A 15,256-nucleotide genomic window follows, 5' to 3' on the forward strand; every position below is an offset into this window, starting at 1 on the left:
TTAAAAATATTACTCCTAGAACTAACTCTGGGACACATTGTTTATTTCCTATGTCTATATGTCCACTCTGAAATACTACACACCACATCATGGTGTGGTTACTTTATAGGTGACAGAACTAATTGACTTTACCCAGGTTTTTGATCATAACGGCACACATGGAGTTGGAGCAGCTACTTTCCTTTCAAATGCTCTCTCCTTCCACCCTGCCTGCCTATATTGCTTTAGGTCAGTAGCCTCTTAAGGCCAGGGGGAACAGAATTTTTAAACGTATTGAGCCTGATCTGGTGATAAATAGCTTCATATTTCATTCTAATAAAGCTGGTATGCAAATAGAACCCTTCCCGAGGCTGCATTCGATGACCCTTTAGGAGAAGGGGAAACAAAACTGAGAGAGACAAAGGTGCTTGCTTCACAGATGTGGAGTTTCTCTCCTCTACTTACCATATTACATAATACCTGTGAGCCACTAACAGTTGGTGCTAGCAGATGTCCCAAGACGTTCTTGGGATCTCAACCAGCCCACAAGTGTTGGGCTTAATCAGGTGTGGGAGAGAGTAATGTAGGGGTTGTGTGGTTTGAGTTATGCCTCTGTGCCTTACTTTTTCTTCCAGCCTCTCAAGTGACAGACAGCACTTCCATGTCCCTCTACTTGGTATGCTTTCAGTGACCATAGTGGCCGTGCTCATGGAAAGCATATGCTGTGGTAATAGAGCAGGAGCCACTTATTCATGGTCTAACTAAAAGCATGACCACTAAGGGACTGGTGAAGGTACTGCTATGTTCTCTGGATAAACAATCTTATGCTTTGTGTCTGTTCAAGCCCTTTAATAACTGTAAGTTTACAGGAATTTTTTAAACTTAATTTTAATAAAGGTTTTCAAATGCTTCAATACCTCCCCTTCTAACCCACCATCCAAAGGTAGGGGAGAAAAGATGGTATATATACAGCAGGATGAGGACCTGCTTAGAAGTAGTTCCTTGGGGCAATTCCAATTTCTGCTTGTCAGGATACAAGCAGTCCAGTTCAGTAGTATTTGGATACCAAACATGAATCATCAATGTTATCATGATCCTACAGAATCTTCCATGCCTGTACAGCATAGGTAAGCAAGAGCAGAACCAACCAGGACACCAGGCAACAGAAACATGAGATCGATGAAGCATTGCAAAGCTAGGCATGCAAGTACATGCCACTGTCAACAGACTCCTACTTCTATGCTCCAAATATTATGTGCCCTCCCATGGGTTTTGACACAGCAAGACACTATGTGAATCTGTCTTAGCAAAACACCCATGTGAGCCTGTATCACATGACATATCTAGAAACTTCCTCTTCAAAAAAACTACTAAAATGTCAGAATCATAGAATGCCAACAATGCAAGGGGCTTTTCACATTTTTATTTCTTGAATGGGGGAGCATACATGCTTATTATGAACATTATGGGGCAACTTCTGGGAGTCAGTTCTTTCCACTATGTAGGTCTTGTAGATAGAACTCAGGATGTCAGGCTTAGTGGCAAGTTCTTTAATGTGCTAAGCTATCTTTCCAGTCCAGAAATGACATTTGTTTTTTAGGTCACCATGCCAAATAGATGGAACTATTCTAAACTTGACTGAGCAGTCCTCCACAATCCTGGAGTGTGCTCCAGAGTACCAGAGCATTAACCTTTTCAAGAGAAAGCCTAGCGTTAGAGACATAGCATGGCCAGAAAGGTGCTTGAAGCACAAGCATGAAGACCTGAGTCCAGCACCCAGAGACCACATAAAAAGCTAGGTTTAACATAATGTGTCTGTTATCCCAGTGCTAGGAAAGCAACATACAGAATCACTGGGGCTTACTGGCTAGGCAGCACCACCAACATGGTTATCTCTAGGTTCAGGGAGAGACACTGTCTCAAAAATAAATAAGTAAAGAGTTTGAGAATGATCAAGGATGGTTGAAATCAACATTTAGTTTCCATACTCACATGAGCTTGTGAATTCATACTAAATATATACATGCCAAAAAATAATGAATGAGAGAGCCCATATTGTCTTTTAGAAGCCAGGAGGCACCTCCTACTTTGAGCTGGATTCTGCCTTCCTGCAATTATGATACACCTATGATAACAGACAAGGGCCGGAGAGATGACTCAATGGAAAATAGCACTTAATAGACTTGCAGAGGACCCAGGTTATGTTCCCAGCATCCACATGGAGGTTCACAAACTTATATGGCGACTTTAATCCAGTGCTTTCTTCTGGCCTCCAAGGATCACTACGTGTATGTAATTACCATGCATATATGCAGGCAAACACAAACACATAAAAATATAACATTTTTAAATCTAAAAGAAAAAGAGGAAAAAAGAAAAGGAAAGAAAAGGAAAGGAAAGAAAGAAAGAAACCGGTCAAGAGAGATGGCTCAGTGGTTAAGAGCACTGACTATTCTTCCAGAGGTCCTGAGTTCAATTCCCAGCAACCACATGGTGGCTCACAACCATCTGTAATGGGATCTGATGCCCTCTTCTGGCATGCAGATATACAAGCATACAGCACTTTCATATATAAAATAAATAAATAAACCTTGAAAAAAAGAGAAAAGAAACAAATATCAGACATAACCAACATGAATTCAAACAACTCATGGGCATTAATAAACAACTCTCATCTACTTAGTGTCTCAGTAAGTGAGTGATAATCTACCCTTTAAATAAATTTACTTTGGGGAATCATTGTATTCTAATCATCTGTAGATAAAATGCCTTCGATAAGAAATCTAAGAAAGTGCTGATTGTGGTGGTGCACACCCTTGAACTCAGCCCTCGGGAGGAAGAAGCAGGTGGATTCCTGTGGGTTCCAGTCCAGCCTGGTCTACAAAGAGAATTCTGGGACAGTGAAGACACCATAGTGAGACCTGGTCCCAAAACATTAAAATAAAATAAGAGAAGAAGGGGGTGGGGGATGAAGATTGAGTCTTTCCAATACAAGAAAGAAAGAAAACAAACCTAGAAGCAAAGTGCCAGACCTGGTTTGACAATTTAACTTTATATGGCCATTTTCTGTGATTGTAAGAACATGTAACATAGTAAGTAGCTGCTTTCATTTAAATTATTTGTGAAAATTAAAAAATAAGAAAATAAAGACAAATAGTAGACACCATAAATTTGGAAGTAAGACAAGTCTGAAAAGGGAAAGGGAAGCTGGGAATTATATATAGTCCTAATTGATAAGTTATCAAAAAACTCTTATGTAGTAATCTCAGTAAGTTTGTGAGACATATAGGAAGAAATATATGTTGAATGCCATCTCCTCAGTCGGTTTGAACAGAATTCATCTGTGCAAATAATAATTACTTGCTCACATAGGTCTTGACCTAAACTTTTATTTATTTTGTATACTGTATTGTTCATTGTATTATTATATTAGATTATTTTATATGTATATAAATATTGTCTTTTAATATTCTTCCAGATTGTCATCATATTATATTATTATCACTTATGGTCTGAGTTTCTCAATGTTGACTCAAGGGACATAATTGGCAAAGGTCCTGAGCAGGCACCATGTTCACATAGAAATATGAAATTTCAAAAACCTAAGCCATAAGACAGATGACTCTTATTCGTGTGTTTGAAAAATGGAAGAAAACTCCCATGTGCTAATTTTTATTATGAAACTTTCCATATATGCAAAAAAAGAGATACAAACCTATGTAACATAGAGAACTCATGTCAGAATTTCTTAAACAGAAGGAATAAAGAGCCCATGGGTTCCTAACTTTCCTAATGGTAGTTAAATAAGGAACAGTAGAGGAAAAACAAGCAGCACTCATTGAGGATTTTGTTCCAGAGTGCTACAGAACTCTCACCTCACACTCACATAACAAATCTCCTATGTATCTTTAGTAGTCATGGCCTAGGAATATGGGTTACGTAGAATCAACACGTCACAGGTTATGTTTCACAGGTTGTTATCTTCTTTGCATGTAGGACTATCTAAAATCCAAGAGGCTGGGTATTCCTGAAAAAGATTTTCTTAATCAGATTATTTAAATCAGGAGGACCTACTCAAAATTTGGGTGACACCTCTTGGTAGCCTAGCCTGGAGGATATGGAAGGAAAACAATTTCTTCTTATGCTTGCTGTCAGCTGTCACTCTTCCTGTTCAGTTCACCTATTCTATTGCTGCAGCATATTATCACCGGCATTAGAATCAACTTCTTCAAGATTCCAAAGAAACTTCCAAAACCACACCACCAAGTTGGAACTGCTGAGACATATAGTCCTGTGGACTGAACAACTACTGGACTCTTGGTTGTTCTGTCATTAGACAGCTATTGTTGGATTACCCAGAATGATACTCTAAGTCAATTTAATAAACCTTTTAACACACACACACACACACACACACACACACACACACACACACACACACATTCTTTCAATTCTGCTCCTTAAGATAACCCTGACATACAATATGTAATTCTGAGTCACATCTATTTTCTCAAAGTCTCTTATATACATCATTCAAAACTAGATAGAATCACTGTTATTTTCTGAATCCTTGGGATGGTTAAAACTCATGCTTTGACATCTTATTACTATAGAAAAGAGGGAATGTTTTGAAAGTTGATTAAGACAAGAGGACAGATACCTCATAAACAGGACTAGCTTACTTAGAAAGGAAGCCCGAGGAATTAGGTATTGTGCTGCATGCCTTTAAGCCTAGTACTTGCAATGCAGAGGAAGTCAGATCTTTGGAGTTACAGTTCATCATGGGCTATAAAATATCAAGACAGACAGAGTCACACAGTAAAACCCCAATTTACTAAATAAATAGATAAATAAAAAGCCCAAATGATCATCTTCTCTTTTATTATTTAAGAGCCCAATTTAAAATGCATTCTTTGAAAGATGGAATAAGATGTTGTCAAGCACAGAGTCTGTTGGATTCTATAGCCCTAGGACTATGAGCAATGACTATATGTGTATATAGGTACTGTCCTAGTGCTGTCAAGAGACACTCTGACCAAGGTAGCTTATAGAAGGAAGCATTTAATTGAGGGCTTGCTTACTGTTTCCAAGGGTTAGTCCATGACTATCATGATGAATGGTAGTTTAGTGGCAGTCAGGCCAGCATGGTATTGGAACAACAGATAAGAACCTACATCCTGGCAGTAGGAAACAGGCAAAAGGAAAGAGACTTCATGTGGCATGTGCTTTAGAAACCACAAAGCCTACTTTATCTCACATGCACATCTACTCCAATAAGGCAAAACCTCATAATCCATCCTGAACAGTTCCACCTCTGGGGACCAAATAGTCAAACATATGAAGCCGTTCTCATTTAAACCACCACGATATACTATCTATAAATTACCTAATGTAAGGTATTTTGTTACAGTTTCCCAAATCGACTAAGACAACCACATTTGATACTCAAATTTGGTGAAAGATCATATTATGTCTATCAATCCTTACTTTTACAAGAAGTAGCAAAGAAAGAATGACTTTTCTTGTCTTAATTTCACAGGGACATGAGTGAACTGAATTCAAGCCAGAATCTCAAATAATGACTTCTTGTTAAAACTCTACTTTTCTCCAACAAACCCTTTTGTAATTAGGAAACTAAGGTTTGCAATTGGATTTGTTTTCACACCAGTAAGTTGTATGACCTTGGACAAAGTAATTATTACTCAATGGACTTCATTTTCCTCCACAATAAAATGGGGTAAATTTAGTGCCTCCTTCATTGGGTATATTTTATTGTCAAGATGTAAAACATATAATTCACCTAACTCAGTATTTAGCACAAATTAAATGCTAGAGAAAATGTGACTTATTACTATAGTATAGCTACATCATACCATGTCTAAAAAAATAAGAAACAGCAAAAGAAAAGAAAGGAAAGGAAAAGAACTATTATAATGAGAGATATCACCTAAGATTTTAAAAGAGGTTTCAGTTCAATGTCATTAAGAACTATATGCCGATATCATTTGCAACTATCTAAAATAAAGGTACACATAAGATAGGGAGAAGCCAATATTATAAGTGGTTTAAATTAGAGCTGATATCAGGCAAAGGAGCCCAGAAAAGAACATATTCATCTTTACAAGGAGATTTATATCTAAAAATGGCTAGTTGGAGGAATTTATTAACTGACTCAGTATTAACCAGAACCATATACTGAATAACATTCATTTTAAGAATGCTTGATATAAAGTCCAACAGACTGAATGAAGGAAAAAGTCAAGTTAGGAGGCTGGACATAAACAGGAATAGGAATTGGCTTAAAAATACAAAGGTCTTAATTATCTGAATGCATGTTAATTGACATCTACTATATACAAAATATCTGTTATGTTTGGTGTTATGTTTGGTGTTAACGTTTATGTTATGGGAAAACTGACATTCTAGGTGAAGAATAGTGACACATACTTACTGGTAACATTTGCATGTATGAAGCCATGTCAAATACAATTATTGTTGTCCGTTTTCAGTAGGAGGTATACTTAGAGTTCAAAGAACCACAAAAAAAAAAAAAAAAAAAAAAAAAAAAAAAAAAAAAAAAAAAAAAAAAAAAACAGAGACTACTAGGGTCCTAGCTGGCCCTTTGTGCCTGCTTGTCTAGGCATTTTCAGCTCATCATATAACTGAAAAGTTATACCAGTCTCTGACTGAGTCCATGAGGAAAAAGGAGGGAATCACTAGCTACTAAACATATACCAAAAAATATACCAAAAAAGACTTTGAGTACTGGATTGGGTGGGTGGGAAGTTGGAGAAACGGGATATTAGCAATGCCTTTTTGAAAAATATGCTGAAATCCTAAGGCCTTTGGTGGAGATTTGTGGGGGAATGGTTAGCTAGAGTCTTTAGAAGAAAGTAATTGGCATGAAACAATACTAGCACTCTTTTAAATATTTATTTTATTTGTATGAGTGTGTGTGTGCATGCATGCATGTATGTGTATGCACTCTGTTGTTTGCACGAGCTAAAAGAGACCAGAGAAGAGCCTTGGATTCCCTGGAACTAGCATTACAGGTCATGAGTTAACCATTATAGGAGCTGGAAACTGAAACTGGATTCTCTGGAAGAGCAGTTAGTGTGCTTAACCTCTGAACCACCTCTCCAGTCCCGTAGTAGCCTTTTCAAACAAGATTAGTGGCCTTAGAACAGTGCACTTACAAAAGATGTCCAAGGAAAAAATCTTTCACATGAGCACAAAGTGAAAAGGTTCCATTTATGAGGCAGACTATGTGTAACCACTAAACACCAATTCTCCTAGAACCCTGATTTTGAACATTCCAGCTCCTAGCATAGTTAAAAAGCATTCCTTTAAAAAATAAACTATCCAGCTTATGGTATCTTGTTATACCAGCCAGAGTATACAGAAACAATATCTATGTGCCATCTTAAGATAGCAATATATTCCTAGATGCTGTCCTGTTGCTATAACCTCTTCAGCTAGGATACCATTCACTGTACTTTTTTCCCACTAAATAGTTTAGTGTTTACTATATATGATAGGTATTGTACTGTGAACTAAATATGGAAAAGGGCCATTTTGTAGATTTTTCTAATTAATTTTTGTAACTAAGTTTTCCATTAATTAATATATGTCTTTACTCACTTTCCATCCCAATTGCTACCACACACCCTCACACAGCCCCTCCCCTCATTGGCCTCTCCCCTTCTCCTCTGAGTGGCAGAGGCAACTTCTGGGTAAACCGTGGCATACCAAGTCTGTTAAAAGCACACTATTTCATGCTTTTTGGTCAAAAGCTTAATATATTGGACCCCCTCCCTTCACTTTGACTCAGATACTACAGATAAACAGATAGCTGGTGCTTCCAGATTTTCATCATCTGTGACTTCATAAGTCACAAAATTTTCTTATGTGAACTCAGACTTGAACCATTCCCTTACCTAGTTTTTCTAGGACTCTATTTTTTCTCTGTGTTAACTAGCTCTTGGATAATGCTATACAATTTATTTTGATTGCAATCACCCATCTCAGCTTCCCCAAGACCCAGCCCACTTCCCTGTCCATCCTATTTTATGTCTTTTTCTTAATTCATCAAATCCAATTTGTCTTGACTAAATATCTTTATAATACTTCCCCCTGGGCATACCCTTGTCTTTAAAGCTGGATTTCCAAGACCTTTAAGATTCTAAAAGAGCTAGCATACCTCTGAAGTCTTTCAACTTGATTTACAAAATAATATTTTTTTTAGGTTTCTTTCAAGTGGTAATAATGTAGAAATACATTGGAAATTAGTACAGTGTTAAACTGCTGGTCAATTATCTTCTAGTGCAGACCTTGATTGAAAGCTATTCCTCTACTAGTAACATTTTATTCAAGTGTACTCTGAGATTGCAACTTTAGCTGTCCAAAACACTACTTCTGTTTTCAATTTATCTTGGTAAATTAGAAATACATGGATACTCTGAAAAGAAATCTTTATGGAAAAATAAATTAGATGCTGAAACTGAATATAATAATACAATCATCTTCCAGAACACCTTATTTCAAAAATTTCTATTCATTATAACTTCATTATCATATTTATGATATCCTAAGTAAGTAAGTATTAGGAATTTGAACTTTAAATATTCTAACACAAGTTCACAGAATACAAGATTCTATTTGATTGAAAATTATTAAAAGCAGAAACCTAGAAATTACTATCATAAGCACATTCTGCATTCCTCACAATGGAATAAAGTAAATTTACAAAAAAAAAAAAATAAACAAATATACATGGCATTGCAATGAAGAGATTCCCGGAAGAGAAGTGCTCCTGTATTTCCATATTAATCCATATTGTTAAGAAGCTGACATGTTATCTTACATGAGAAGTCACAGTTTGTGCCTCAACCCACATTCCATCACCCATCCTCTATATGGCAATCAAAGGGCTCAAATTAATAGTGGAAAGCAGGACAAGGAGATTTGCTAAATGTGGACACATTGAAGAGAGGGACAGTCAGTCTTTCTGGGTAGATAGAGTAAGATTAATGTTTAAGTAGAAAGTCAAGAATACGCATGTAGCCAATCTCACTTAAGGGGTGGTCCCACCCACCCTTGACCTATCAATGTCTCGGCTTCAGTAACATTCTCTAAGGTGGCCTGACAAGGTGTTAGAAGTACAAAAAATTCTCTTTGCTGCAGACAAGTTCCCCTTTGGCTGGGGTCTTTTCCTTTCCAGCAAGAGATTCTTAAGAAAGTTCCCATTTAGAGGGTATCTATTATTTCAATAGTCTGATTTCTGGACACATGTAAGTGTGTCATTTCTACTGGCCCTGTTAAATAAGGGCCTTTTCAATGTACTCCCAGTTCTGTTAAGTCTCTGACACTTCACATCATCTTGTTATAGGCTGGAATGTGCTCAGTAAAATGATGTCTTTTAAACATGTAAAAATAGCTTATTCAGGAACCTCACTATACCCAAGCTGTGCCTGATATCCAGAACTCAAAGATACAACTCACTATAATCAGTCATAGTCCTAGAATCTCATGACACCCAGTAGACAGTATGTAATCAGAGAACAAAAGCAATGCTATCTGTTCTACACATCTAGAGAGACATCACTTTGATTAGCCCTGCTGCTAGAGAGTCTACCCTGGATCCTGACCCTCAAATTAGAAGCTACAGTAAGAGACTGCACCTGACCTCAAACATAGATTTGTTGCACAGGTGAGCAGTGTTTGGGATATAGGATTAGGACCATAGTTATGAATTTTGATTGTGAAGCCTGTGCGATGTCTCTCAGCATAATAAAAAGTATAACTTTTGTTATACTAATTACATGTACCTACCATCTCAACTTAGGCACTGCTCATAATTAAGGACCAAAACTTCACATTCCTACCATATTGGCTACCCACCCTTTGAAGTAGTTAGCACACACTTTTGAAGAATCTAAAATACAGATGGGCATGCACCAATGACATGGTTGCATTCTGAAAACCCCTTGTAGCCTGAAAATATTAAGTAAAAAGTATATGAGAGCATCTTAGTCCTCAAAAATCAAGGCTTAGCAACACAGTCTACTATAGAACATTGATTTCTCCTCTGCCTAATCAGAGTTCTGACTGGGAATTATAGCTCACTACAAATGTTCAACATCAAAAGGCAGGCTTATAGCACATATCAATAGCCCAGGAAAAGATAGAAATACAAAATAATTTTGGCTTCTAGAGAACACATATGGCATTCACATCTCTGTACTACCCTAAAAAATAAGCAGAAAACCTTGAGTAGGGGAGCATCCTAATTCTGCTTTTTGGTGGTCTGATACCTTCGAGATTGGACAAAGTATAGTGGCAATGATCCTCCCAGAACAAAAATAAATTAACAGATTATACATAGGGACATTGTACCTGTTGTACTTGGGGCTCAATCTTTGGGTCTTCATCATCTGAGCTCGTACTGGCACCAATAAATTGTGCTTCCTTGCCAAAAGACTTGGGAAAGACTTGGTGTTCCATCTCTCTGTACGAGAATCTCGAAATAGTTCTACACACGTGACTATTGACATATAACTCAATGTCCTTCAATCAGATCCTAAGATAAATTTTTTCCAGCCTTATATTAGGCAGTTTGACTACTATTCATTTCTGTAATTTAAGATTTCATCAGTGACACTTTCTTGTTAATTTTGTTTCTTGGATACTCATGCTGGAAATGGATTTTCTAACTAAATCATCTTCAAGATTCATTATTCCCTTATTCCTTCTCTTGACTGGTTTCACCCAGCTCCTTCTTAGATTGGACCCAGCTTTTATTTTCTACCCCTGCACTCCTTAGTCAGCTTCCCTTTTCTTTCTCCACAAAGAATGATTAGCCCAGTTCTCTCTTCCTCTCCCTCTCCCTCTGCCCCTCCCTCCCTCTTTCTCTCTCCTCCCTCCCTCCCTCCCTCCCTCCCTCCCTCTCTCTCTCTCTCTCTCTCTCTCTCTCTCTCTCTGTCTGTCTTTCCCTCCCTCCTTCCTTCCCTTCCTCCAGTCCTCTCCCTCGCTACCAAAGGTATATTGAGCAAAATGTTCACACATGTCATACTCCACAATATTTTTGTTGAAAATAAAAACTGAAAGGCAACCATGTTTTCTGATCTGCAAACAAGCTGTGTAGGGTAGGTAGGTACTCTGAAGCAGTAACTCATGCTGCCTTTTTCCGAATGCAATAAACATATACCAATAATGGTGGGAAAGATGAGAATACGGAATAATATAGTTAACAATTCAAATAAGTCCCTCTGAGCCCAGGGTCCTTCAAACACATGTAATTTTACTGTCTGTTTGCATAGGGTACTCAGCTTCCTCTTAACTGCATTTTGCTTGTTGTTTTGAATTTTCTAAGTTCCTTTTTGTTTACATTTCCAAAAGCCTGATTATCATTTAAATTACAACTAAATGCAACTTACAGTGTTTCCTATGAAGCATAAATAGAAAAGGTGAATAGGCAGGTTGGGGGGGGGGCAAATCCCACTGAGTTCCACCCTCCCTTTCTCCCCCCTCAAGTATATTAATCCAAATGAAATAACATTGAGGTGAATATCAAAGACGTTCTTAGGAACAAGGCAAAAGAGACCTTATAGGCTGGAGGCTTTTGTGGAAATACAAAGGGAAAATTCTTTGGGTATGGGGTTGAGGTAGGGTGAGCTGATGGGTTAAGAGAAAAAGATTCAAGTGCTGATGATCTGTATATAACCCTTAGTGATACAGTTATTATTTTCCTCATGATCCCAGTGGCCACTGCTTTCTCCATTGAGAAGTCCTCTGGCCAGAGACAGTAAGTAGCAGATGAGACACATACAACTATGGAAATTATGGCAAAGTAAAAGCTGCATATACAATGGAAACCTAAGCTAATATTTAAAGCATAAAATAGATCCATATGTACTGATTCTAGAAATGATTGCTAGATAATAATATTGCAAAGCAGAAAAAGCAAAAGGGGGCATGTATAAAATAACATGAAGTATGCACAGAAAATGCACGCATACCTAAATGTGAAGAGATTTATTGTAAGACATTAACTCCTGATTATAGAGTCAGTGATGTACCCTTCCTAAACATAGCACAAGTAATGGCACAGTACAGAGAATCAAGACACTGTCAAGTAGAGCGATTCTAGTCGGGCGGCGAAAGCATGAGAGACAGAGCGAGCAGAAGGTCAATGTCCCATCTCGAGTTATGAGACAGAGCTGGTTTAACCCACAGTCCACCTGGCTTCTCTATTGAGAGCGCGAGCAGATTTGATGTCTCCCATCCACAGCGAGCAGATTTGATGTCTCCCATCCACAGCGAGCAGATTTGACGTCTCCCATCCACAGCGAGCAGATTTGACGTCTCCCATCCACAGCGAGCAGATTTGATGTCTCCCATCCACACCGTACACGGCAGGCACTGTGCTTTTCTCAGTTCACCAAGTCAAAATACCCTCGTGGAGACACATATACATTCCTGATAATTTAACCTGCTGAAAGACATGAGTCCTAGTGTAGCTGAATCAGAAAACCAGTAAAAGTAGGAAAATGAAAGGAGTTAAATAATTACATCACTAGTTAAATATTTTTTTTTTTTTGCATAGGACAAAACTACTCAACCTTGACATTACTGACTCTTAGGGCTAGGTAAGTTCTTGTTGCAGAAAACTGTCCAATGCAATGTAGGATATGTAACAATATTCTCAGCAGGAACCTACTTGGTGTCCCTCACATATATCTCCAAGTTATCACAACCAAAAATGTTTCTGAACTTTTCAGATATAGACTGGGATGCAAAATCACCCACAAAGAATTTTGCTGGACACAAAAGATCTACAAAAAATAAATAAATAAATAAATAAATAAATAAAAAATAAAAACTGGAAAAACCTGCCATGATCACAAGACAGGCACCCTTTAACAACTTGGATCATACAAGCAGAATGACTTCAATTGATAATTATGATGCTGTGAATTGGTAGGGGCTTAGACCAATAGATTTAAACCAAGTGACACAGGGGTTAATGGATATCCAACCTTTCTTAAGTGTTCACAGGTTTGAAAATCAGTTCCAATTACTCTCCAATAATTTTGTAAGTTCATGACATGTAGTTATTGTGTCCGTGCACTGAAGCATAAAATTCTCCATGTGGCTAGTACATGGAAGGGGATTTCTTAGCTAGTGAAGGATGCTGTTCCTCGTCCACAGCCATAGACATCATTTTCCTGTTCTGGGCTTGTCTACGGCCTATCACCGAACTGCAGTTCAACTGCAAATAAGTGACATAAGTTTTAGGAACTGACATTTCTTGTAAAGACTTTCTGCCTCCATGAAGATGCTCCCTCTCCCAACCACCCTCTCTCACCTCAGTTACCTGATGTTCCCCTGCACTGGGGAAAGGAGCCTTCACTGGGCCAAAGGCCTCTCTTCCCATTGATGCCAGAGAATGCCGTCCTCTGCTGCATATATACCTGGAGTCATGGGTCTCTCCATGCGAGCTCATTGGTTGGTGTTTTAGTCTCTGGGAGATGTGGTGGGTTTGGTTAGTTGATAATTTTGTTCTTCCCATGAGGTTGCAGACCCTTTCAACTCCTTCGTTCTTTTCTCTATCTCCTTCATTGGGGTCCTTGTGTTCAGTCCGACGGCTAGCGGCAAGCATCCTCCTCTGTATCAGTATTACTCTGGTAGAGCCTCTGAGGAGGCATCCATATCGGGTTCCTGCCAGTAAGCACTACTTGGTATCAGCAATAATTCGTGGGTTTAGTGGCTACATATGTGATAGATCCCCAGGTGAGTCAGTCTCTGAATGATCTTTTCTCCAATCCCTGCTCCTCTATTTGTCCCATATTTCCTCCCATGAGTGTTTTGTTCTCCCTTCAAAGAAGGACTGAGGTATCCACATACTGGTCTTCCTTCATTTTGAGCTTCATAACTTCTGTGAATTTTTTCTTAGGTATTCCAAGATTTTTGATCTAGTATCTGCTTATAAATAAGTACATACTATGAGTGTTCTCTTGTGACTGAGTTGCCTCACTCAGGATGATAGCTTCAAGTTTCATCCATTTGCCTAGGAATTACATGAATCCAATGTTCTGAAAGCTGTGTAGTAGTCCATTCTGTATATGTACCACACTTTCTGTATTCATTCCTCTGCTGAAGGACATCTGTGTATTTGTTAGATGTTGGAACTTCTTTTGGGTATATGCCCAGAAGTGTTATAGCTGGGTCCTCAGGTAATCCAATTTTCTGAGGAACCACCAGCAGACTGATTTCCAGAGTGGTTGTACCAGTTTACAACCCCACCAACAGTTGAGAAGTGTTCCTCATTCTCCACATCCTAGCCAGAATCTGCTGTCACCTGAGTTTTTGATCTTAGCCATCTGACTGGTGTGAGGTAGAATCTCAGGGTTATTTTGATTTGCATTTCCCTGATGACTAGGCATATTTAGCATTTTTAAGTGCTTCTCAGCCATTCAGTATTCCTCAGTTGAGAATTCTTTGTTTAGCTTATAGAGTTAATCTTAAATGTCCAGTGACATAGCACACACATTTGAAATAAAAATCGCATGTGATAGTAGCACACATATCTCAGAAAATCATTGTACCAGGTGTGCTGTTACAAGCCCGTAATTCTAGGGTTTATATTCAGGAGAATAATGTAAGATGTTTACAAGTTCAAGGTCAGTCTGGGTTACAAAGTAAATATAGAAAATACCTTGGGAAAAATATTTATTTGCCTCACAATTTGAGAGGTTTTATTCCATTAGTGACTGTCTACACTGCTTTAAGGCTCATCCTGTGGAAGCAGGGGTAGGGGTTGGTCAGCTCTAAGAAAGATATATCCTTACAGGACACTTCCAGTGAGATATGGCTTCTTTCTAGAGGAAAACTCTGCCTTCTAATAATTCCATTATCTCCAAAATCCATCAAAATTAAGATTACCTCACTGCAACACTATGCTGATGAGCTCAGAGTCTCCATGATCCAATCATGTTCCAGAATACTGAGCAGGATATAGTATGGTGTGGGTCCTAAGTCTTGAATATATGATCTTCCAAAATAAATTTCTTATTTAAATATCAACACTATTCCTCAATAATGCCAACATCTGTCAAAATGTAGACATCTCATATGTGTTCCTTTCTCTCTATGCTTCAAATCCCACCTTGATATACATATATATACATATATATATATATATATATATATATATATATATATGACATGACATTGTATATTCTTCTTTTAACTCTTTCTGGGTAACAAGAAAGACTCT

The sequence above is a fragment of the Micromys minutus genome (genome assembly GCF_963924665.1).
Source record: "Micromys minutus genome assembly, chromosome: X".
Taxonomy (NCBI): domain Eukaryota; kingdom Metazoa; phylum Chordata; class Mammalia; order Rodentia; family Muridae; genus Micromys; species Micromys minutus.